Genomic DNA, 22,943 nt, shown 5'->3' on the forward strand with positions numbered 1-22,943 from the left:
TACCAGATGTAATAACATCTTTTTAGCGCTCTGAAAACGCACACCGTCACCAGCTGTAAGAACAGCCTTTTAGCACTCACTGAAGGCGCACACACACAAATGAGAGGACTCGATCATCGCCGTAGCGCCATCACGCAAACACCAATGAAGAGAAAGCTTCTTCCTTGAAGAACTCTCTGTTTTTAGAAACACTGCTTGCAGATTAGAGACAGGAACAAAACAAACCGCTCGGCTCCGAAGCGAAAAGCTAAAGATGTAACACACCGGCTGCTCATTAAGTACCCGCACTGCGAGGCAGAGCAGCTGCTGCAAATGATTGCATGCCAATGTGCATTGGTTCATTTTAGTTACACTCGAAGTAGATTGGGCTCTCTAGCGAGATTCCTATTCGTCGGTCTGTCCGACGTACGTCGAACGTGACGACTGAATGGGAACTAAGCAGTTTAATATGGTTTATTGTGATGATAAAAGAACAAATTCATTATATACTATGTACAGTTAAGCAGATGAGCCTAGAATATTAACGCAACGTGCAAAACCGGTTTTCTCCCATGGGCCATATTATAAAGAAAACGAAAGCATGCAGTGTAGCCGTTTTTTTTTTTTTTTTTAATGGCAAAGCACTTTCTAGGCTCATCTGCTTGTTGTATATAGTGTAAATATAGTGTTGTGTATATTGTACACAATAACGTACAAGATGTATGTTTTCACGTTAAGTGTTATTGGGGAATCTTGAAGTATAACGTATGAGGGCAACCCCAGTATTACACCACAGCGTCGCACAAGCTATGATAAAAGTTAAAGAAACAAAGCAACCGAGATGTAATTCTTCAGCATTCCTCAGATGTAATGTTTGTTATAGGCTAACTTAGGCTACATCAGCATCAGGGGGAACAGCATTATAATCTTGTTCGCGGTAGAGAAAGCTGCTTACATGTAGTCTATACACAGGGAAAGTAATTGTGAAGACATTGATTTAAACATAAACACCGCTTTTGTGTCTTTATCAGCTTTTCCGCATATATTCTGACCCTGATAATCATCACATACACTTACCACTTGCTCTATTTCTGTAAATCCGTTTTTGTGAATGAATGATGACTTACTAGCTGTTGCTCTGGTCTTCGTTAACAGCTGTTAGCGGCACCTGCTGGTGAGGACAACTAACAGCAGATATAGATCATGCATCGGCAACCTACTGCTATTCCTGCAGTTCAGTAATGAATTTTCTGTCAAATTTGAGCCACTGAATTTGTGGAAGCGAATTTGTAAAGCGAAATAAAATGGAACGAATATATAATGCAATATAATGCAAGACCTAAAAATGCAATGCATTAAAATGCAAGCATGGCTAATGCAATGCATTTTTTTTTTTTTTTTTTCAAATAGTGCAATTCAACAAGCTTTTTATTTTAAAACATTTGGCTTTAATAAACTTCCATACTCTTGTTACAAACCATCATTGACGAAGAATGTGGATGATCTCCAATGGCAAATTTTACATGGGATCATTGCTGTAAATGCATTTATCTCAGTGTTGAACCCAAATGTGCAAGATAAATGTCCTTTTTGTATGAGAGAGAAACCATATCTCATTGTTTTATGCATTGTGAGAGCCCAAGACCTTTGTTTGTTTTAATGGAGGTTTTATTTGCTAATGTTAATGAAATGTTTATGATGATTGTGTTTATTTTTGGTTTTAATTATTGTAAAGAAAAAAGAAGAAGGACAGCTGTTAAACTTTATTTTAGGACAAGCCAAAATGGCAGTCTACCTTAGTAGGAAATATAAAATTGTTCACGGCAGTAGTAAAATGTTGAATTGTTGTTTAAGGGGCTCTTAAGGTCAAGAAATAAACACAATTTCATCTGTTATTAACATATGGAAAAAATGGAAGACGTTTGGAGTGTAGAAAAGATGTTGTGCTGGAGTGAAAATGATATATTGCATTTTGTTGAAGAATTTTCATGTAAACTTACGTGCGCTTTTGTAATGGTGTAAATGTAATTTAGTACTTCTTATATTTTATTTTTATATTCGTTGTTTTGTATTAAAGGTGTTATAAAAATAAATAACATCTCTCTCTCTCTCTCACTCTCTCACACACAAACGCACACACACGCGCACACATTGAGTGTCCATGTTTTATGGGGAGTTTCCATAAACATAATAATTTTTATACTGTACAAACTAATCCCTAATCCTACCCCTAAAAATAACCCTCACAGAAAACTTTCTGCATTTTTACATTTGAGTTGTTTTCCTTATGGGAACCAAAAAATTGTCCACATTTCGTCCCCACATTGTAAGGTTTACCAGGACCACACACACACACACACACACAACCACTTTTTCTTTCAAATGATAGCAAATGTTACATCATTTCACTTACTCAAAGTTTTGCGTATTCCTCATTCCTCAATTTAAAGTGTGATTTGTGTTGCACTGTGAAAAACAATGGTATTACAGTTTTAAAGTGTGCTGTTATATAGAAAAGAAAAAAAAAAAGTTTTGTGAAGAGAAAAGACAAAATGTTAGTGTTAGGCATCATAAAAGTGGTCAGTATAACTACACTAGTCTTCTGAAACCATATGATAGTTTTGTGTGAGAAACAGACCAAAATGTATTCATATGACTTCATAAGACTTTGAATATATAGTACAGGAGTTGGACTACTTTTATGATACTTGCATTGTGCTTTTGTGTTCTTTTTGAAGCTGGAAAGCTTCAGTCTTCATTTATTGTAATTGAATGGAACTTAGGGACCAGTACAGTCTTTAGAATTCCCCCTTGTGTGTATCATAAGGATGCAGAATTTGTAATTTGGGGGATTGAGGGGGTGGGTGGATATTATTCCTTCAGCTGTCTTTCATTTTATAATGATCTGAATACAATTGAAAGGGATCTTTTTTGTGACCAATTTTAGTAGTAAAAAAAAAAAAAAAAAAATGCTACCTCTATGCTACTCATAATAAACCTTTTGGTAAAAAGACATGGTAGAACGTTTTTTTTTTTTTTTTTTTTTAATTATAAATTAAAATCATACATTTAAATGAAAAATATCCTCGTTTCAACAACATCAGCATTTTCTAGAAATTAGTCTTAAGGGCCAGTGTAAATTAGGTCTCCTGACAAATGAGGCACAGAGAGATAGGATACAGAGTTTCAATAAATCTGAGGCAGTGCTGTGCTCAGGGCTTCTCTCAAATCTCTGGGGCTGACCTATCTCTCTCTCTAAGGCTGTGTAATGCTCAGGGACAAGCAGCCAACTGCATAAACAAGATTTCAACATAGAAATTTGAAAGCAGTTTCATGGACCCCTGATAGAGGCTCCTAAATAGTAATAAAATAACAGCAAAGTCTAATGCATACAATCCAGAAAGCTCTTATTTGTTTAAGAGTGTCATGTTGCCATGCATCAGCATTGGGTGTGTTAGGGTGCGATTGAACTGTAGCTGATTTGATCTGCTTGCAATGAAGCCACTGCAATTGGGTCTGATTCCTTTTGAGATAACAAGGGTTCTTTAGTGCTGATATTGACAACGCATCATCTTACTAATTTGGCCTGACAAGTAGGCCAGTGTACACTGGTATGACAGGTAATGGAGTCTCCTGGAAATGCTTCACTAAAGATCAAGTTCAAATGGATTTCTGGTTAGTGTCCATTTAATGTGATTTCAAAAAGGAACACGCCACAATAAAGTGCTGCTTAAGGTAGGAAAATGTGTTTAAAGAACAGCAAACTGAGATCAAGCCTGAAGCAATGGAATGTAGAATGAGACTCTAAAACAGATTAATGGACCATTTGTCTGTATTACCTTGAACAAAGCGGAAACTTCCAGATGCAAGAAGATGAGAAGGAAAAATAAGGTGGCGGTGGCTTACTTCATATAAGACATCAAAGTATCACTGAATTATATAAAATAACTTAAGAAGAACATTACTTAATCTCTCTCATGTTATGTTTGAATTCTAAGCAATAGGTAGATAGCGAAATATTCTCCATTTGCCAGCAGCCATATCACCCTGTAGCCCAAGACTGGTTACCCACTGAAGCTAAGCAAGGTTGAGCCTGGTCAGTACCTGGATAGGAGACCTCCTGGGAAAACTAGGTTGCTGCTGGAAGAGGTGTTAGTGAGGCCAACAGGTGGTGCTCACCCTGGGGTCTGTGTGGCCTTAACGCCCCAGTGTAGTGACGGGGACACTATACTGTAACAAGCAGCGTCCTTCGGATGAGATGTTAAACCGAGGTCCTGACTCTCTATGGTCATTAAAAATCCCATGGCACTTCTTGTAAAAGAGTAGGGGTGTAACCCCGGTTATATTCCCTCCATTGGCACTTACCAATCATGGCCTCCTAATATTCCCCATACATTGAATTGGTTCTATCACTCTCTCTCCTCTCCACCTATAGCTGGTGTGTGGTGAGTGCACCAGCACCGTTGTACTGTGGCTGCCGTTGCATCATCCTAGTGGATGCTGCACACTGGTGGTGGTTGAGGAGAGACGCCCTGATATGATTGTAAAGCACTTTGGGTGTATACAGTAATACATATGAAAGCGCTATACAAATGCCTCTTTCATTCGTTCATTCATTCATTCAGTCAGTCATATTTATAAAAAATAAAAAAAAATATTTTTATATTTTAAATTTTCATTACCATAAACTTCTATTTTTTTTTTTTTTTTTTTTTTTTTGAAATTTTAATTTCATAACTTTTTTTTTTTTAACTTCTGTAATTATCTGCAAAGTGTCCCCTTTAAAAAGACACCAAACTTAACTCTGTGCTCCGAAGTATTCACGATTTATAACAAATTAAATTTGAAAATGTAATTTTCAGGTCTATGCTTAAAAAGTATGACTGACAGTAAACAGGTTAAACAGTTTTGTTTTCACAAACTTTGAAAATAAAAAGTTGCTAAACTCAGCAAGACACTGGGGCTTCAGGACTAGAGTTGAATAGCCCTGACGTGAAACAAAGAAATGTTTTTTTTATTTTGGGTCTGTACAGTTGCATTTGAATATATGGGTCAAATTGACCCACAAACATCAAAATTATATAAAAATTCTGGGTAACACTTTAGATTACAGCCTGGAAAGTACTGCATAATTACAATGAATTTAGAGCGTAACTTTCGATAATTATAGTGCACCTATAAAGTAAGTACGTGTAAGTCTAGGGGAACAATATGTAAAGTCTTGGGAATAAAGGGGTAACAACCAGGAAAATAACAAATTATTTATACTGTAAGTATTTTAGAACTAAGGGGTACTTATACTATTATGATAGACAACAATCTTACGTTTGGGAGCAATTTAGCGAGAAAGTGCTGTAGCGAATTACAGGTATTTAATCAATTAGCTCAAATCATGGGTGCAATATATATAATAAATCATAACGCATTATGATTAACTATAATATAGATGGACCCAAAGAGGGAATTATACACATATATTGTGAATTAATTACAACAGGTTATAATCAATTGCATATATGATTAGTTCTAGTCTAGAAAAACTATCCTAGTTCGTCCAGCAAACTATGGGTTTTTCATAGACTATTATAAAAGAAATGTTATTCTCTGGCCACGAGAATAACTTCCTATTATAGCATTAAAGCGTAAAGCAATGTTGCAGAATCAACGTAGAAGTGACTTGGTTTTCTGAATGAGCAGCAGAAACAATCGAGCATGAATATAATGTATTTAATATATGAAACTACGGATACAGAGGCAATACTACTAAATATACACAAATAATACACATATATAGAAAACGAAAGTAAAGTCAAGAAAACAGAGGTGATCAAAGGAATGGCAACTTATGAACAGTTAAAACCTTTGAGAGCCAGCAAGGAAACTCAGCTTACACATCGAGCTTAAAACGCTTAGAAAAGAATGGTTCTATACTTGCATAGGTTCAGGTGCTGTGGTCGTTTCGTGTTTCTGCAGGAGTTTCGGTTCGTGCGGCTGAAGCGATTGGTCCTTTTCCGAGAAAGGGTTCTTCGACTGGGTTTTCAAACAAGGGTTTAACTTAAGAGATAAGATAACCGGAAAATAAAGAAGAAGAGTCCGTCTCCTAGGCGATGAAGAGTGAAGACTTCGGGCGACGGATGAAGAAGGTTTGACAAAAGAAACTTGTGTCAAGAGACACGTGTCATTGTGTTTTAAGAACAACAGACCAGAATGCCTCTTTGGGTACATCAGCCAATGATGAGGGTGCGATTTTGGCGGGCAAACTTTTTCTTTGTCTCCATTTATGACCTAATTTGCATGGTTTATGAAGTGTCAGATCTGAGTAAATTTTCTTCAAAGTACCATTAAAAATAGAAAAATGCATTTTACAGTGATGTGACATACATTTTCAATTAGGGCATAACGAAAGCTTTACAATGAGACCAAACTTGTCAGATGGCAAAGATATTCAGTTCTGACTGGTACTCTTCACTTGGGAGATGGTACAATGCCAGATCATCGAGGTGGAGGATGGCACCTGGGGGTACCTGAATCCAAATACTTTGGTTGGGCAGGCTGATGCGAGTGGCAGTGTCATGCTGATCGTAGGTCAGGGTGGCCGTGCGAGTGGGGGTGTTGACAAGCCATCGATGGCCCACAATCTCTGCTCGTGTTCCGATGACTTGGGTGCGAGGCTTGGCCCTGAGCAGGGCAGCGTGAGTCGCTGATCATGGGCTGCAACCTGCAGATTCCTTCAGTATTGTCTCTGAGGAAAGGCTTGCTAGGGCAGAGGTAGTGAATGTCTTTGGTCAAAGTACACATGCGCAAATTGGGAGCCAGGTACAGCTGTGGGTTGCTGTCGTGATAGGCTACCACATCAGGCGTGTGTATCTTGATATGGGTGTTACCTTTCCAAAACCCGACATTGACGATGTCTTTGAGACAGTAGATGTTATCTGATTCAATGATGGGTAGATTTAGGAGGAAGGCCACCTCACTCTGTTCGGGGTCGACGTGCAGTAGGATGGCACTACCCAGAGAGTAGGCGAGGTGGGTTTGAAAAGGGTCTGTGGGTCTGATGGTAGCAGAGGCCAGCACGGTTTGGACGAGGCTCAGGGGCACAAGGTACGGGGGAATCCTACCCATGGCCAAGCTGTCCATGGAGGAGCTCACTTCCCGCAGCATGTCTGACATCAGAGCGGCGACCAGCTGAGTTTGGGCGAAGTCATTTTGGAAGAAGGTGAACAGTTGCTTCATTGAGTTCACCGTTTGGTTCAGCATGACACTGTGGGTATTGAGAACCACCACAGTGCCTTTCAGGGTTTTGCCGATGGTTTGTAGGGTCTGACTCTGTGTTGCGAGTTGGTCTCTCAGCTGTGGAATCTCGGTCTGAATCTCAGCCACATGCCGTCTTACAGTGGCTAGGCTCACTGCATTGACACTGGACATGCCGAGGTTAAACAGGGTCCTGATGGCAGCGGCGGCTCCGAGCAAAGCTCCCAAGAACCGTTTGGTGCGTCCATTATGTCCATCGGGCACCTGCCCAGCTGTATTGTGCAACCCTGCTGGGGTAGTGTGCTCTGTAGACATTGCGGGGATCAAGCCGCACGTATACTTTCTGAGTGTAAGTCCGGCAGTTGGTGATCAGAAGTCCAGGTTGATCCCTCAGTACAATGCCTGATGCTGGGCCTGGGGATGTGATGTCTGATTGCGGCTGTCCTCCGGTTGGCAGGAGGCACAAGAGGGTGATCCACAGCAGCATCCTGGTACAGAAAAGTGGGAGAGAGAGAGAGAGGGGAGAGAGAGAGAGACATGGTTGGTCAGCGAGGGATGTCCTTGGTTGGTGAGGACAGTCTTTTAGCTCTGAGGATTGCAACTGAGTTTAGCTTGCACTGGCCCCTCCCCGCCTTTCTCTGTCAGCAGCCACATGTCTCTTAATTTGGTTACGGTGGACCCATTTGAAACTTGGTTCTTTCTGTCCCCGGCTCAGTTTGATTCAGTACGCCACCGGGGAGAGTTTGTCCACAATCTCATGAGGTCCCGTCCAGTGGGGAAGAAGTTTTTTTGACAGCCGCTTGGAGGCTGTCTTGGGTGGCTGGGCGAAATGGTAGTACCAGACCCTGTCACCCACATCCAGTTCCTGGTGTGACGCCTTGCGATCGTAATATGCTTTCTGGCCTTCTGCGCTTTTTTGAAGTTGTTGTTGGGCAAAAGCAAGCGCTGTTCTTAGGTGCCGGTGTAGCTCGTCGAGGTACTGATGAGTGGTGTAGGCGGTGACCAGGCTGGAGTCTCCCGGTTGATACAGCAGGTGCAGTGGCAGAGTCATCTGTCGCCCAGTCATTAGTTCAAAGGGAAACACCCGAGTTGACTCCTGCTGAGTGGCTCTGATGGCCATGAGCACCAGAGGAAGTTTCACATCCCAGTCTTTCTGGTTGGCCGACACATACTTTCTCAGCATGCTAACCACAGTCTGATTGGACCGTTCCACTTGGCCTGAGGCGATCGGATGATGGCTGATGTGCAATTGGGCTTGTACGCCCAGAAGTCTCCAAATCTGTTGCATGATCTCGGCCGTAAAATGAGTACCTCTGTCAGAGTTGACTCTCAGTGGAACTCCAAACCTGGTGAAAATGTGGTTCATCAGGAGGTATTCCGTGGTCTTGGCCGTGTCGTTAGGTGCTGGGAGACATGCTACCCACTTGGTAAATTAGCACACGACCGTGAGGAAGTACCTGTTACCTCTTGTCGATCTGGTCAGGGGTCCCACCCAGTCTATCTGGAGGTCCAACCAAGGAAATGTGACACCTCTGCGTTGCAGTGGAGCTCTGTGATTTGGGTTTGCCGGTTGGAACTGACAGCAAACCAGACACCCTCTGACATACTCTGCCACATCTTGCTGCATGCCGGGCCAGTATGCCACTTGTTTCAGTGTCTCGTAAGTGGCTCTGGTGCCATGGTGTCCAGCGCATGGTGCGTCGTGGGCATACATTAGCATGACCCCCTTTTGGCTCTGTGGCACTACAAGCCTTGGCGCAGTGATGTCATCAGGGGTATACCATAGAATGTTTTCTTTCACACGCAGCATGTGTTTGACGTCGTGCAGTCGTTTGAAGCCGGGATAGGCTGTGTAATCAGATTGCGTGATCGGGTGGTTGGAGGGGTCTGAGAGGTGGTTTTTCATAGCTTGTATGGAGAGATTGGAGGCTTGAAGGTCAGCTATGTCATTGCTGGAAATTTGTGGAGCCAGTGAAAGTGGCTGTGAGGTGGGGACCATTGCCGGAACAGTTCGTTGGCTGCGGGTTATTGCTGCCACACCAAGGGTGGGTGATTGGGCTGGGGGTGCACCATAGATTACCGTGTAGTGCGCCAGTCTTGGCAAGGGCATCAGTTTGGTCATTTAAGTCTTTGTCAAGGCCTGGTTGCTTTGAGTGTCCTTTCACTTTTTTCCAGTAAACAATCATGTCGTGTGTTTGAGTGATGTCATCACATGCTTGGAAAAGGTGTTGGTGTTTGACCGGCTTGTTGTTTGCGGTCTTGAAGCCATTCTGTTTCCAGCCCAGAAGGTGGCATGTGAAACTGAGTCTGGCGTAGTTTGAGTCTGTGCAAATGAGGAGTTCTTTGATGTTATGGGTCGATGCGATTTGAAGGGTTATGAGAATAGCTGCTACTTCAGCATACTGCGATGACTGGGGACCCAACCTGAAGTATTGTGGTGGGCAGGGTTGGTCGTTTAACCATAACACCCCTGCACCTGCCTTTAGGATGCCCTCATGGTTGTAGGAACATCCATTGACGTAGGCAGTGGGCATACCTTGGCACGCATTCTCTTCGAAGTACTTGTGACAGGTTGGTTGTTGCTGTTGGGGTACTTCTACCTCCAGTATCGAAGCTAGTGTGTCATCGGAGCAGTTTTGGCAAGCAGCCAAGCCGTCGTCCAATGCAGACTTCTGATTTTGGGCATATCGTGCCTCAACGTTGCGCCCCTGGAGGGCCATCAGCCACGTGGCAATGCGTGAGTTGGTGACTACGCCATCTCGGATGCGTTGGCTGTTGAGGACAGCCAGAACAGCACTTTCTGGTAACTTGGAATCTTGGTCGTCAGTGTGATGACGTGGGTTGGTTTGCTCTGGATGTGCAGTTGTCGGCTGAGGTGACTGAGTGGCTGTTGATGGGTGGTCACTTATTGATGCACTGTCTGATTCTGTGGTCAGTGTCTGGTCAGCAGTGATTTGGGTGTGAGGTTCTGTCGGAGGGCTGTCAGGGCAGACGTTGGGGGTAGGTCTCCCTCCTAGTCATAAGGAGTCTGGCTTGTCCTTCTTGTCTTCCTTGAGGGGCTTTTTCTGAATCAGCTCTTTTAGGGCCTTCAGGATCTCTGCAGACTCAGACATAGCTGCACTGTTCTGCTCCTGTGAGAGCTCGGACTTGGGCTTGTTCGGTGCATGTCGAGAGGCGTTTTGTCTTTGGCGGTCGGGGCTTGAAGTTCTGGCCGATGAAGATCTGCCATTTCTGGGTCGCCGGCTGGCCTCCCACGTGGTGCCGCTCTTTGGGTTGTTGGATGGACGGGGCTTGTCCCAGACTCTTTCAGAACACCTAGTCTGGTGCTTGGGACGGACACCCTCGTAGTGTGGCTGCCCTCTGTTGGCCGGGAACTGTCCTCTCTGTTAAACGGTCTGTCACTGTGGTGCGTGTGTGCGCCCTCTAGGGCCAGTTCTGTACAGTGATCAGAGACCGGGTAAATGGTTGGATTTTTAACAGTCTTTTCAGATGCAGCCTTTTGCTTAGAATAAGCCTTGTGGGCTAAATCTCGCAGCTGTTGAGTAGACATACTCCGTGGGCAGGCCAAGACTCCCAGATGATGACTCACCGCAGGGTGCAGATTTCGGAGAAACAAAGTCTTAAAGTTGAAATCTTTCTCCATTTCTGGCTTGTTATGTGCTCCGAAGTAGGCCCTTCGTAGTCTATTGTAGTACGCTTGTGCGGTTTCCAGTCAGCCCTGTTTAAGGTCCATAGCCGTGAGGAGCCCTTGGTCCGATTCAGGGTCAGAAAACACTCTGATCAGAGCCTGTCGCAGCTGCTGGTAGTCTGATTTGACAGCTTCTGGCTGCCGATCTAGAAAGCTGCGCACATCACGGCTAGACGTGATTCGGAGTAGATACAACCTGTTCCATGCATTCACATTGGCCACATTTTGCAGCAGAAAGTCAATGTCCTGCAAATACGCGTGCACGTTAACGGCCCCTCCTGGGTTTGGGGTGAAAGTGGGGATATTCTTTGCTAGCTTGTCCAGCTCTTTGGGAGCCATGCCATGGCTAGTGGCACGTGTTTTTTGGAGAGGCTCCCACCCTTTTGCTGTTGAAGAAGGTTCTTGGCCGCTCGCGGGTGGCATCTTGGGCAGTGGCCTTTCAACCCCCTTTTGAACTAGGGATTCTTGACTGGGCCTACTGGCCAGGAGAAACTCTGTGAAGTGTGCTTCCCCTCCCAAGTCACCTTGCAGTTTATAAGAATGTTTCAGTTCTCTGTGAACAGTGTCCAATTCATCTCTTAAATAGTCTCTTTGTTGTTTCAAAGCAAGGATCTCACTTCGGGCCTGTTTAAGATGATTTTCGCAGGCCCGGGCCTTAGTGTCCCTTTCTTTCAGTTCGATCTCTGCTCTTGCTAGGAGAGTTTCACCTTGTTGGAGTTTTCCAGTTAGTTCCTCCCTGGATTCTTTTTCCAACTGCTCTTTACGCTCCGCCTCCTGGAGTCTCTCTACCTCCTCTTGTAGCTCAGGGTCGGATTCATCCACTGTCCCACGCTGGTCCTGGGTCTCAAGGAATAGCTGATCGAGGTGATGTTGAGTCTGGGCCTGATTTCTTCGGCCTCCTCGGCCTGAAGCTTGAGCGCCGCTGCTTCCTGCTCCAGGAGAGCGTTGCTCCTTTTGCTAAGCCTCGCCTGGGCAATGAGGTTGTGGGCAAGGCCGCCAATGAGCTTGGCCCATTCTTTGTGGTTGTAGTTCTGCGTCGGATCGTAGGCCATTAGTCGATTTAGGTCCCCGTCCAGCTGCTCACGGCTCAGGTGCTGGAGGTCACCGGCGGCGTTGGGCAGGAATGCGTTGGTCATGACGCCCAACCAGGTCTCGAGATGATCCCAGTGGGTGTCAGGGCTGGATGCTCGCGACATAGTGGCTTTACTGCTGACGAGAGAAAAACAGCACAAAAAGAACCAATGCAAGCTCGCGCAGGATTAGCGGGTTACGTAATACGTAATTAGCTAATCTTTGTGTGTGATTCCAGTTAATTGGTGCAGACAGTTAGTGGAATATAGGCCAGACACTTATTGTTGATGGCCAGGAACGACCACGTGGGTTAATTTGTGTGGGTGGATGCCAGATCTGAATAAAGATTTTGACAGGCGGTAGCTCAATTGGTCCTCTAAATGACTCTGGCTGCTCAGGTCGTTTATCTATTATTCAGCTTCCGTGATGGCTCTCACAGGTTCTGCCTTTATGTGAACTAAAAGACACAAACACAGCAAAAAAAAACAAAAAAAACAAATAGAACAGAACAGGATGGAGGCAATTAATGAGTAAACAGAACAATAAACAAATAAAAAGGAATAAAATAGAACAGAATTAAAATAAGCACAGGAATGGTTAGAGGGAAGAAGTGAACTTAAACTTCCTATCACGGCAAGGGTTTATGCCAGGCCCTGACGAGGGCGCTGTCGCATTATAAAACCTAGAGGGATGGTATGGCTTAAAAGTAAAAGGGTTTGGCCAACACTTAAATGATCAGAGAATATCTAATATTCTGTGGCTTTCAATAAGTGAATGGACTGTATGTCATTAATCTAGGCCTGGGGTGAATTGTGATTGCTCAGATAAGAACTCAATGGTGGGGGCAACCTTTCCTAGACGCTCCAATACTTGACTGCGGTGTCCGTGGGCACCCTGGCTCCTTTGTACCACAATGCGACCACTAAAACAGTTTTTAAAACAGACTTTTAGCACAATTGGTAGATTTGCAAATGTACTCTGTGTTTTTGCCAACGGCCAGGCTGACAGGTCAAAATTGAGTTTTCCCTGAACCCAGCGTCTGTCCCCTCAAGGGGCAGTCACTCCAAACGGGCGGTTCTGTCGTGCAGAAGCCTGAACAGGGAAATTAAATAAAATTGCCTTTGTTGTCAGCCTGGACTCGTTGCCTCCCTGCACCTGAGATACCCAATTGCCGAGGTCTCTACGGGTTGCCAGTAGACATTTCTGCCACAAGGTCAGAAATGTCCACGATTCACGCACATTCAGTCCGGATCCGCCAGGCCAGGTGACTCCACTCACTGGAACTCACTGAAACAACTGTCAACTCACCACCAAGCACTAGAGGGGGCACTATCTGCAAGTACACAAATGGTTAAGTAAACACAAGTTAATTGTAAATTTAAATCTTGTTTAAACCAAATTTAAATAATTAAGTGTGTAGGGCAAGAGAATTGGGGTCTATAATGACGGTCAGAATGAACTAGCTAAAAGCAGAACAGAAATAAACAATAAGGCAAAGTAAAAACAGTTCAGTGGCACTTGATTCAAATTTGCATTAAACTCTGTTTAAGTAAATTCCAATAAGTGCATAGAATAAGAGAATGGGAGGAAAAGAGAAGAGAAAAAACCTTCCCTATTTGAGAATGCCCCCAAAGGGGGAGTGCTCCTTAATGAGCAAATGCCAATTGATGACACCAAAACTTAATTTTAAATTTCAATTAAACTTTGTTTAATTTAAATTTTAAATACGTGTATAAAATAAGGGAGGCTTGGGGGTGAGACTGCTATTACCAGCAAATAACAAATAAGATACAGAAATAAATGTGAATAACGTAGACAATAAGGAAATCACAAGGAGGGAATTTCCAAAGTAAAAATAATTCAGAAGAGGAAGAGAAAAAAATAAAATAAAATAAAGTACAATAAAGTAAAAATGTAGAAACAGGAAAAAGGGAAAAGAGAAAAAAAAAAAAAGAAAAACGCCAAAGGAAGGGAATTGACTTATCTGGGGAGTGTCCACAAGGGGGATTGCTTCCAGAAAGTGAATTCTCTTGTTGGAAGGGGAACTTAATTCAAATTAAAAATTTAAATGCCTGTTTAAACTAAATTTAAATCAGTAAACCACCTTCCAAATACAATTGCAAAGGATAACCATCAAAAGAAATTATAACAGCAAGCAAATTAAAATAACCAAGAGGAAGAAAAAGAGGAAAAAAAAAAAATTCAGATCAAGGCAAGGAAAGCAGACCTAACCCAGAACGCCCACAAGGTGGCGTCAATGAGTCCACACAACAATGACGTAGGTAGGTGTGCCACGCACCTGAACAGACTGCCCTCTGGCGTTTAGTCAGAGGTACTGCATCCACCTACTTTAAAAACGTGACTTTTAAACCTAGCGCACGGCTGATTTAACTGCAACTTATCACTTACAATATTTAGAATCTCAGCGGATTCTTTTGTGCCAGTTCACTGGACACGAGTATGCAAACTTTTAGCAGGATTTCATCGCTGCTGTTGCAAATTAACACTGGATCAAGGTGTTAATAAAAAAAAACCCAATTTTACACATCAATCGGATAAATCAGATAAACTGTTTTTCAGATTAGATCTGCACTAGGTAACGTTATTGGTTAGCTATGCCAAGGATTTACCAAGGGAGTGAGTATTTTGGATTATCGGACATACGCAATAATTCAAATTTAATAGCGCTACGAATTATGAGGCCTTCTGAGAGATAGAGGGAGAACTTCGTCCCAAACTATCTTTTAAAACACGCCGAACAACGATTTCTTCGTTTTATTCAGGCGGAAATTAATATTAAACTGTGTTGCAAAGAGACTGTCGCCCTTTTGCAGATACAAGTTTGAATATTAATTGGACTGCAGTTTATTTTACACGTTTAACAATTGGCTAAGGTGTTTAGACACACATAGCAGTTTGTTAACGTTTACAGAGTGAGGAACGCGTTGCGTCTTGTCTCACTGAAATAGAGCACGCGTAAACATCAAATCACACAGATTTATTGTGAGTTGCTCACGCACAAAAACCAAGTTTAAAACGTTGCCCGCATTCTCCACCAAAATAATGTTCTGTAGCGAATTACAGGTATTTAATCAATTAGCTCAAATCATGGGTGCAATATATATAATAAATCATAACGCGTTATGATTAACTATAATATAGATGGACCCAAAGAGGGAATTATACACATATATTGTGAATTAATTACAATGGATTATAATCAATTGCATATATAATTAATTCTAGTTTAATAGTTATCTAGAAAAACTATCCTAGTTCGTCCAGCAAACTATGGGTTTTTCATAGACTATTATAAAAGAAATGTTATTCTCTGGCCACAAGAATAACTTCCTATTATAGCATTAAAGCGTAAAGCAATGTTGCAGAATCAACGTAGAAGTGACTTGGTTTCCTGAATGAGCAGCAGAAACAATCGAGCATGAATATAATGTATTTAATATATGAAACTATGGATAGAGAGGCTATACTACTAAATATACACAAATAATACACATATATAGAAAATGAAAGTAAAGTCAAGAAAACAGAGGTGAACAAAGGAATGGCAACTTACGAACAGTTAAAACCTTTGAGAGCCAGCAAGGAAACTCAGCTTACACATCGAGCTTAAAACGCTTAGAAAAGAATGGTTCTATACTTGCATAGGCTCAGGTGCTGTGGTCATTTCGAGTTTCTGCATTTCGTGCGGCTGAAGCGACTGGTCCTTTTCCGAGAAAGCGTTCTTCGGCGGGGTTTTCAAACAAGGGTTTAACTTAAGAGTAAGATAACTGGAAAATAAAGAAGAAGAGTCCGTCTCCTAGACGATGAAGAGTGAAGACTTCGGGTGACGGATGAAGAAGGTTTGACAAAAGAAACTTGTGTCAAGAGACGCGTGTCATTGTGTTTTAAGGACAACAGACCAGAACGCCTCCTTGGGTACATCAGCCAATGATGAGGATGCGATTTTGGCGGGCAAACTTTTTCTTTGTCTCCATTTATGACCTATTTTGCATGGTTTATGAAGTGTCAGATCTGAGTACATTTTCTTCAAAGTACCATTAAAAATAGAAAAATGCATTTTACAGTGATGTGACATACATTTTCAATTAGGGCATAACGAAAGCTTTACAATGAGACCAAACTTGTCAGATGGCAAAGACATAAAAGGGGAGATACAGTTTATACTTGAATTTTATCGTTTAGAATAAACTAATACAACTACAGTCATAGCTAAGCTTATATACTAGGGATACATACATGTACCTTGAACTCAACAATGGGTACACTTTGGCACAGTCATATTTGGAGGATAAATGTATATTCACAGTCTCCATGCGTGTTTGTGAGTGTCTGTATGTGTGTGTGTGTGTATTGGGGTTGTGGCCGGTGTCTGTGACCACATGGCCCTTAGCCCCACCAGGGTGACTCTTTGAAGTCCCTGGAGCTGGTGAGAATATGTTCTGTTTTTCTTTACTGGGGTAACAAAGGTGCCAATGGGGCAATTGGTCCCAGACTTGCCGGAGCCGATTTGTGATTTACACGCACAGTTCAGGAGGCTAAAAGCATTCTGAAGATTCTAAAGCTGACTGGCAGATCCGATTTTGAACAGACGCTTGCAATCTTTTTTAATACATGGGGAAATATACTTTTGTTTCATGTAGTTACAGGGTAAGTATGACATTGTGGGCCGTAAATTAAAGTGGTGCTTGTTATACTCTTGTTTCATGTAGTTACAGGGTAAGTATGACATTGCGGGCCATAAATTAAAGTGGTGCTTGTTATACTCTTATTTCAAGTAATAAAAAATTTAAAAAAAAAACGCAAACAATCTGATATCACTGACTCCGAAACATTTATTTGAAAAACACCTTAATTAAAAACAGGTCTACAATACTTATTATTTATTTATTCATTTATTCATTTTTTTTTTTTTTAAATCAACTTTTCATTTTAAATTCTAAACTCCTGACAGAAAGTAACAGGTTTTGTCCTTTTTGTTGTTGTTGTTGTTTCTCTTGCTTGGCTTCCTCCTCCTCTTGTTTCTCAACCGATGAATCTTAAGAAGGAATCCCATTGCTATTCTGTATTAAAAGAAAATAGCCTACAGTACACCCAGAAATTTTCTCATGGTTTAGGCTATTCATCTTTTCGCTTCCGACCAACTGTCACCAGCGCCTGCATGAGAGCAAAGAACTTAGAACCCAAGAGGCGACACTTTGATACTTTTTGGGTAACAGCCACTAGATGGCGCTCCGGTAGTGCGGCCGCCATTATGGGGTGAAAATACTAACTGGACCATAGAATCCTTCACATCTTACGCACCCAAAAACGGTGAATTTCACTGCCAAATCAGAAGCACAATAGAACTGTTTTTTAAATTAAGTCACCAGTAAATTGTATGGTTCCCACAGTAAATGTTGTATTGTCTTATACAGGTGCTGGTCATATAATTAGAATATCATCAAAAAGTTGATTTATTTCACTAATTCCATTCAAAAAGTGAAACTTGTATATTATATTCATTCATTACACACAGACTGATATATTTCAAATGTTTATTTCTTTTAATTTTGATGATTATAACTGACAACTAAGGAAAATCCCAAATTCAGTATCTCAGAAAATTAGAATATTACTAATGACCAATACAAAGAAAGTATTTTTAGAAATCTTGGCCAACTGAAAAGTATGAACATGAAAAGTATGAGCATGTACAGCACTCATTACTTAGTTGGGGCTCCTTTTGCCTGAATTACTGCAGCAATGCGGCGTGGCATGGAGTCGATCAGTCTGTGGCACTGCTCAGGTGTTATTAGAGCCCAGGTTGCTCTGATAGTGGCCTTCAGCTCTTCTGCATTGTTGGGTCTGGCATATCGCATCTTCCTCTTCACAATACCCCATAGATTTTCTATGGGGTTAAGGTCAGGTGAGTTTGCTGGCCAATTAAGAACAGGGATACCATGGTCCTTAAACCAGGTACTGGTAGCTTTGGCACTGTGTGCAGGTGCCAAGTCCTGTTGGAAAATGAAATCTGCATCTCCATAAAGTTGGTCAGCAGCAGGAAGCATGAAGTGCTCTAAAACTTCCTGGTATACGGCTACGTTGACCTTGGACCTCAGAAAACACAGTGGACCAACACCAGCAGATGACATGGCACCCCAAACCATCACTGACCGTGGAAACTTTACACTGGACCTCAAGCAATGTGGATTGTGTGCCTCTCCTCTCTTCCTCCAGACTCTGGGACCTTGATTTCCAAAGGAAATGCAAAATTTACTTTCATCAGAGAACATAACTTTGGACCACTCAGCAGCAGTCCAGTCCTTTTTGTCTTTAGCCCAGGCGAGACGCTTCTGACGCTGTCTGTTGTTCAAGAGTGGCTTGACACGACAGCTGAAAGCCATGTCTTGCATACGTCTGTGCGTAGTGGTTCTTGAAGCACTGACTCCAGCTGCAGTCCACTCTTTGTGAATCTCCCCCACATTTTTGAATGGGTTTTGTTTCACAATCCTCTCCAGGGTGCGGTTATCCCTATTGCTTGTACACTTTTTTCTACCACATCTTTTCCTTCCCTTTGCCTCTCTATTAATGTGCTTGGACACAGAGCTCTGTGAACAGCCAGCCTCTTTTGCAATGACCTTTTGTGTCTTGCCCTCCTTGTGCAAGGTGTCAATGGTCGTCTTTTGGACAACTGTCAAGTCAGCAGTCTTCCCCATGATTGTGTAGCCTACAGAACTAGACTGAGAGACCATTTAAAGGCCTTTGCAGGTGTTTTGAGTTAATTAGCTGATTAGAGTGTGGCACCAGGTGTCTTCAAAGTTGAACCTTTTCACAATATTCTAATTTTCTGAGATACTGAATTTGGGATTTTCCTTAGTTGTCAGTTATAATCATCAAAATTAAAAGAAATAAACATTTGAAATATATCAGTCTGTGTGTAATGAATGAATATAATATACAAGTTTCACTTTTTTAATGGAATTAGTGAAATAAATCAACTTTTCGATGATATTCTAATTATATGACCAGCACCTGTATATGTTTTATTTTACCAGTTGTGGAATCCAACCATTCAACCATCTGAGGTAACGTAGTTAGCCTACTTTATTGAGTATTTCCATTTTATGCAACTTTATACATTTATTAATAGTAAATTAATAATTAATAAATTTAAGATCATCATGTTTGCAGCGAACAATATATTTCAGACCTAGTGGAGTAATAGTAATAGTATCTAGGTCAGAATTGAAATAGGCTATATTGTACGTTTTAATGGATCACGTTACAAACATAATGATCTTATAATACATGATGCATTGCTGTGTCCGTTATCGCATAATTTCACACTTTTGGACACTTTTACTTCAATGGACATTAGACAACACTGCAAAATCAAGCTGTTATATTCATATATTTATTGTCCAACATTCCCAATTTTTTCTGATGCATGTCCTTAATTTAATTTCATATGTTGGTAATAATTCATTGTTTATAAGCCTTTTAAAGAATTTTAACCCAGACTGATTGGGTTTCTAGAGGGCAAAGGTTTTGTGAAAAAGTGGAAGACTTAAACACAAAGTGTGTAAAATAAACTGTAAAAAGGATTTGATGATCACTAGTGATAGTGTTTTATTCTGTGTTGTCATCATTCAGGTTGGATTTCAGCTTTAATGTACGTTTTTTTTTTAACAAAGCAGCTGATATTGCCATAGAAACTAGTGGACTGCCGACTCGCTTTCACACCAAAATCCAGTAAACAATCATGTCGTGTGTTTGAGTGATGTCATCACATGCTTGGAAAAGGTGTTGGTGTTTGACCGGCTTGTTGTTTGCGGTCTTGAAGCCATTCTGTTTCCAGCCCAGAAGGTGGCATGTGAAACTGAGTCTGGCGTAGTTTGAGTCTGTGCAAATGAGGAGTTCTTTGATGTTATGGGTCGATGCGATTTGAAGGGTTATGAGAATAGCTGCTACTTCAGCATACTGCGATGACTGGGGACCCAACCTGAAGTATTGTGGTGGGCAGGGTTGGTCGTTTAACCATAACACCCCTGCACCTGCCTTTAGGATGCCCTCATGGTTGTAGGAACATCCATTGACGTAGGCAGTGGGCATACCTTGGCACGCATTCTCTTCGAAGTACTTGTGACAGGTTGGTTGTTGCTGTTGGGGTACTTCTACCTCCAGTATCGAAGCTAGTGTGTCATCGGAGCAGTTTTGGCAAGCAGCCAAGCCGTCGTCCAATGCAGACTTCTGATTTTGGGCATATCGTGCCTCAACGTTGCGCCCCTGGAGGGCCATCAGCCACGTGGCAATGCGTGAGTTGGTGACTACGCCATCTCGGATGCGTTGGCTGTTGAGGACAGCCAGAACAGCACTTTCTGGTAACTTGGAATCTTGGTCGTCAGTGTGATGACGTGGGTTGGTTTGCTCTGGATGTGCAGTTGTCGGCTGAGGTGACTGAGTGGCTGTTGATGGGTGGTCACTTATTGATGCACTGTCTGATTCTGTGGTCAGTGTCTGGTCAGCAGTGATTTGGGTGTGAGGTTCTGTCGGAGGGCTGTCAGGGCAGACGTTGGGGGTAGGTCTCCCTCCTAGTCATAAGGAGTCTGGCTTGTCCTTCTTGTCTTCCTTGAGGGGCTTTTTCTGAATCAGCTCTTTTAGGGCCTTCAGGATCTCTGCAGACTCAGACATAGCTGCACTGTTCTGCTCCTGTGAGAGCTCGGACTTGGGCTTGTTCGGTGCATGTCGAGAGGCGTTTTGTCTTTGGCGGTCGGGGCTTGAAGTTCTGGCCGATGAAGATCTGCCATTTCTGGGTCGCCGGCTGGCCTCCCACGTGGTGCCGCTCTTTGGGTTGTTGGATGGACGGGGCTTGTCCCAGACTCTTTCAGAACACCTAGTCTGGTGCTTGGGACGGACACCCTCGTAGTGTGGCTGCCCTCTGTTGGCCGGGAACTGTCCTCTCTGTTAAACGGTCTGTCACTGTGGTGCGTGTGTGCGCCCTCTAGGGCCAGTTCTGTACAGTGATCAGAGACCGGGTAAATGGTTGGATTTTTAACAGTCTTTTCAGATGCAGCCTTTTGCTTAGAATAAGCCTTGTGGGCTAAATCTCGCAGCTGTTGAGTAGACATACTCCGTGGGCAGGCCAAGACTCCCAGATGATGACTCACCGCAGGGTGCAGATTTCGGAGAAACAAAGTCTTAAAGTTGAAATCTTTCTCCATTTCTGGCTTGTTATGTGCTCCGAAGTAGGCCCTTCGTAGTCTATTGTAGTACGCTTGTGCGGTTTCCAGTCAGCCCTGTTTAAGGTCCATAGCCGTGAGGAGCCCTTGGTCCGATTCAGGGTCAGAAAACACTCTGATCAGAGCCTGTCGCAGCTGCTGGTAGTCTGATTTGACAGCTTCTGGCTGCCGATCTAGAAAGCTGCGCACATCACGGCTAGACGTGATTCGGAGTAGATACAACCTGTTCCATGCATTCACATTGGCCACATTTTGCAGCAGAAAGTCAATGTCCTGCAAATACGCGTGCACGTTAACGGCCCCTCCTGGGTTTGGGGTGAAAGTGGGGATATTCTTTGCTAGCTTGTCCAGCTCTTTGGGAGCCATGCCATGGCTAGTGGCACGTGTTTTTTGGAGAGGCTCCCACCCTTTTGCTGTTGAAGAAGGTTCTTGGCCGCTCGCGGGTGGCATCTTGGGCAGTGGCCTTTCAACCCCCTTTTGAACTAGGGATTCTTGACTGGGCCTACTGGCCAGGAGAAACTCTGTGAAGTGTGCTTCCCCTCCCAAGTCACCTTGCAGTTTATAAGAATGTTTCAGTTCTCTGTGAACAGTGTCCAATTCATCTCTTAAATAGTCTCTTTGTTGTTTCAAAGCAAGGATCTCACTTCGGGCCTGTTTAAGATGATTTTCGCAGGCCCGGGCCTTAGTGTCCCTTTCTTTCAGTTCGATCTCTGCTCTTGCTAGGAGAGTTTCACCTTGTTGGAGTTTTCCAGTTAGTTCCTCCCTGGATTCTTTTTCCAACTGCTCTTTACGCTCCGCCTCCTGGAGTCTCTCTACCTCCTCTTGTAGCTCAGGGTCGGATTCATCCACTGTCCCACGCTGGTCCTGGGTCTCAAGGAATAGCTGATCGAGGTGATGTTGAGTCTGGGCCTGATTTCTTCGGCCTCCTCGGCCTGAAGCTTGAGCGCCGCTGCTTCCTGCTCCAGGAGAGCGTTGCTCCTTTTGCTAAGCCTCGCCTGGGCAATGAGGTTGTGGGCAAGGCCGCCAATGAGCTTGGCCCATTCTTTGTGGTTGTAGTTCTGCGTCGGATCGTAGGCCATTAGTCGATTTAGGTCCCCGTCCAGCTGCTCACGGCTCAGGTGCTGGAGGTCACCGGCGGCGTTGGGCAGGAATGCGTTGGTCATGACGCCCAACCAGGTCTCGAGATGATCCCAGTGGGTGTCAGGGCTGGATGCTCGCGACATAGTGGCTTTACTGCTGACGAGAGAAAAACAGCACAAAAAGAACCAATGCAAGCTCGCGCAGGATTAGCGGGTTACGTAATACGTAATTAGCTAATCTTTGTGTGTGATTCCAGTTAATTGGTGCAGACAGTTAGTGGAATATAGGCCAGACACTTATTGTTGATGGCCAGGAACGACCACGTGGGTTAATTTGTGTGGGTGGATGCCAGATCTGAATAAAGATTTTGACAGGCGGTAGCTCAATTGGTCCTCTAAATGACTCTGGCTGCTCAGGTCGTTTATCTATTATTCAGCTTCCGTGATGGCTCTCACAGGTTCTGCCTTTATGTGAACTAAAAGACACAAACACAGCAAAAAAAAACAAAAAAAACAAATAGAACAGAACAGGATGGAGGCAATTAATGAGTAAACAGAACAATAAACAAATAAAAAGGAATAAAATAGAACAGAATTAAAATAAGCACAGGAATGGTTAGAGGGAAGAAGTGAACT

At 43.0% G+C, this 22,943-nt stretch overlaps 2 pseudogenes; both read right to left on the bottom strand.

Annotated features, from left to right (window-relative positions):
* Positions 1-10,318: 10,318 nt before the first annotated feature.
* On the bottom strand, positions 10,319-12,054 carry LOC127511762 (uncharacterized; annotated as a pseudogene).
* Positions 12,055-20,655: 8,601 nt separating this feature from the next.
* LOC127511794 (uncharacterized) lies at positions 20,656-22,391 on the bottom strand (annotated as a pseudogene).
* Between the last annotated feature and the right edge of the window lie 552 nt (positions 22,392-22,943).

Source organism: Ctenopharyngodon idella, chromosome 1, assembly GCF_019924925.1.
Source record: "Ctenopharyngodon idella isolate HZGC_01 chromosome 1, HZGC01, whole genome shotgun sequence".
Lineage (NCBI taxonomy): Eukaryota > Metazoa > Chordata > Actinopteri > Cypriniformes > Xenocyprididae > Ctenopharyngodon > Ctenopharyngodon idella.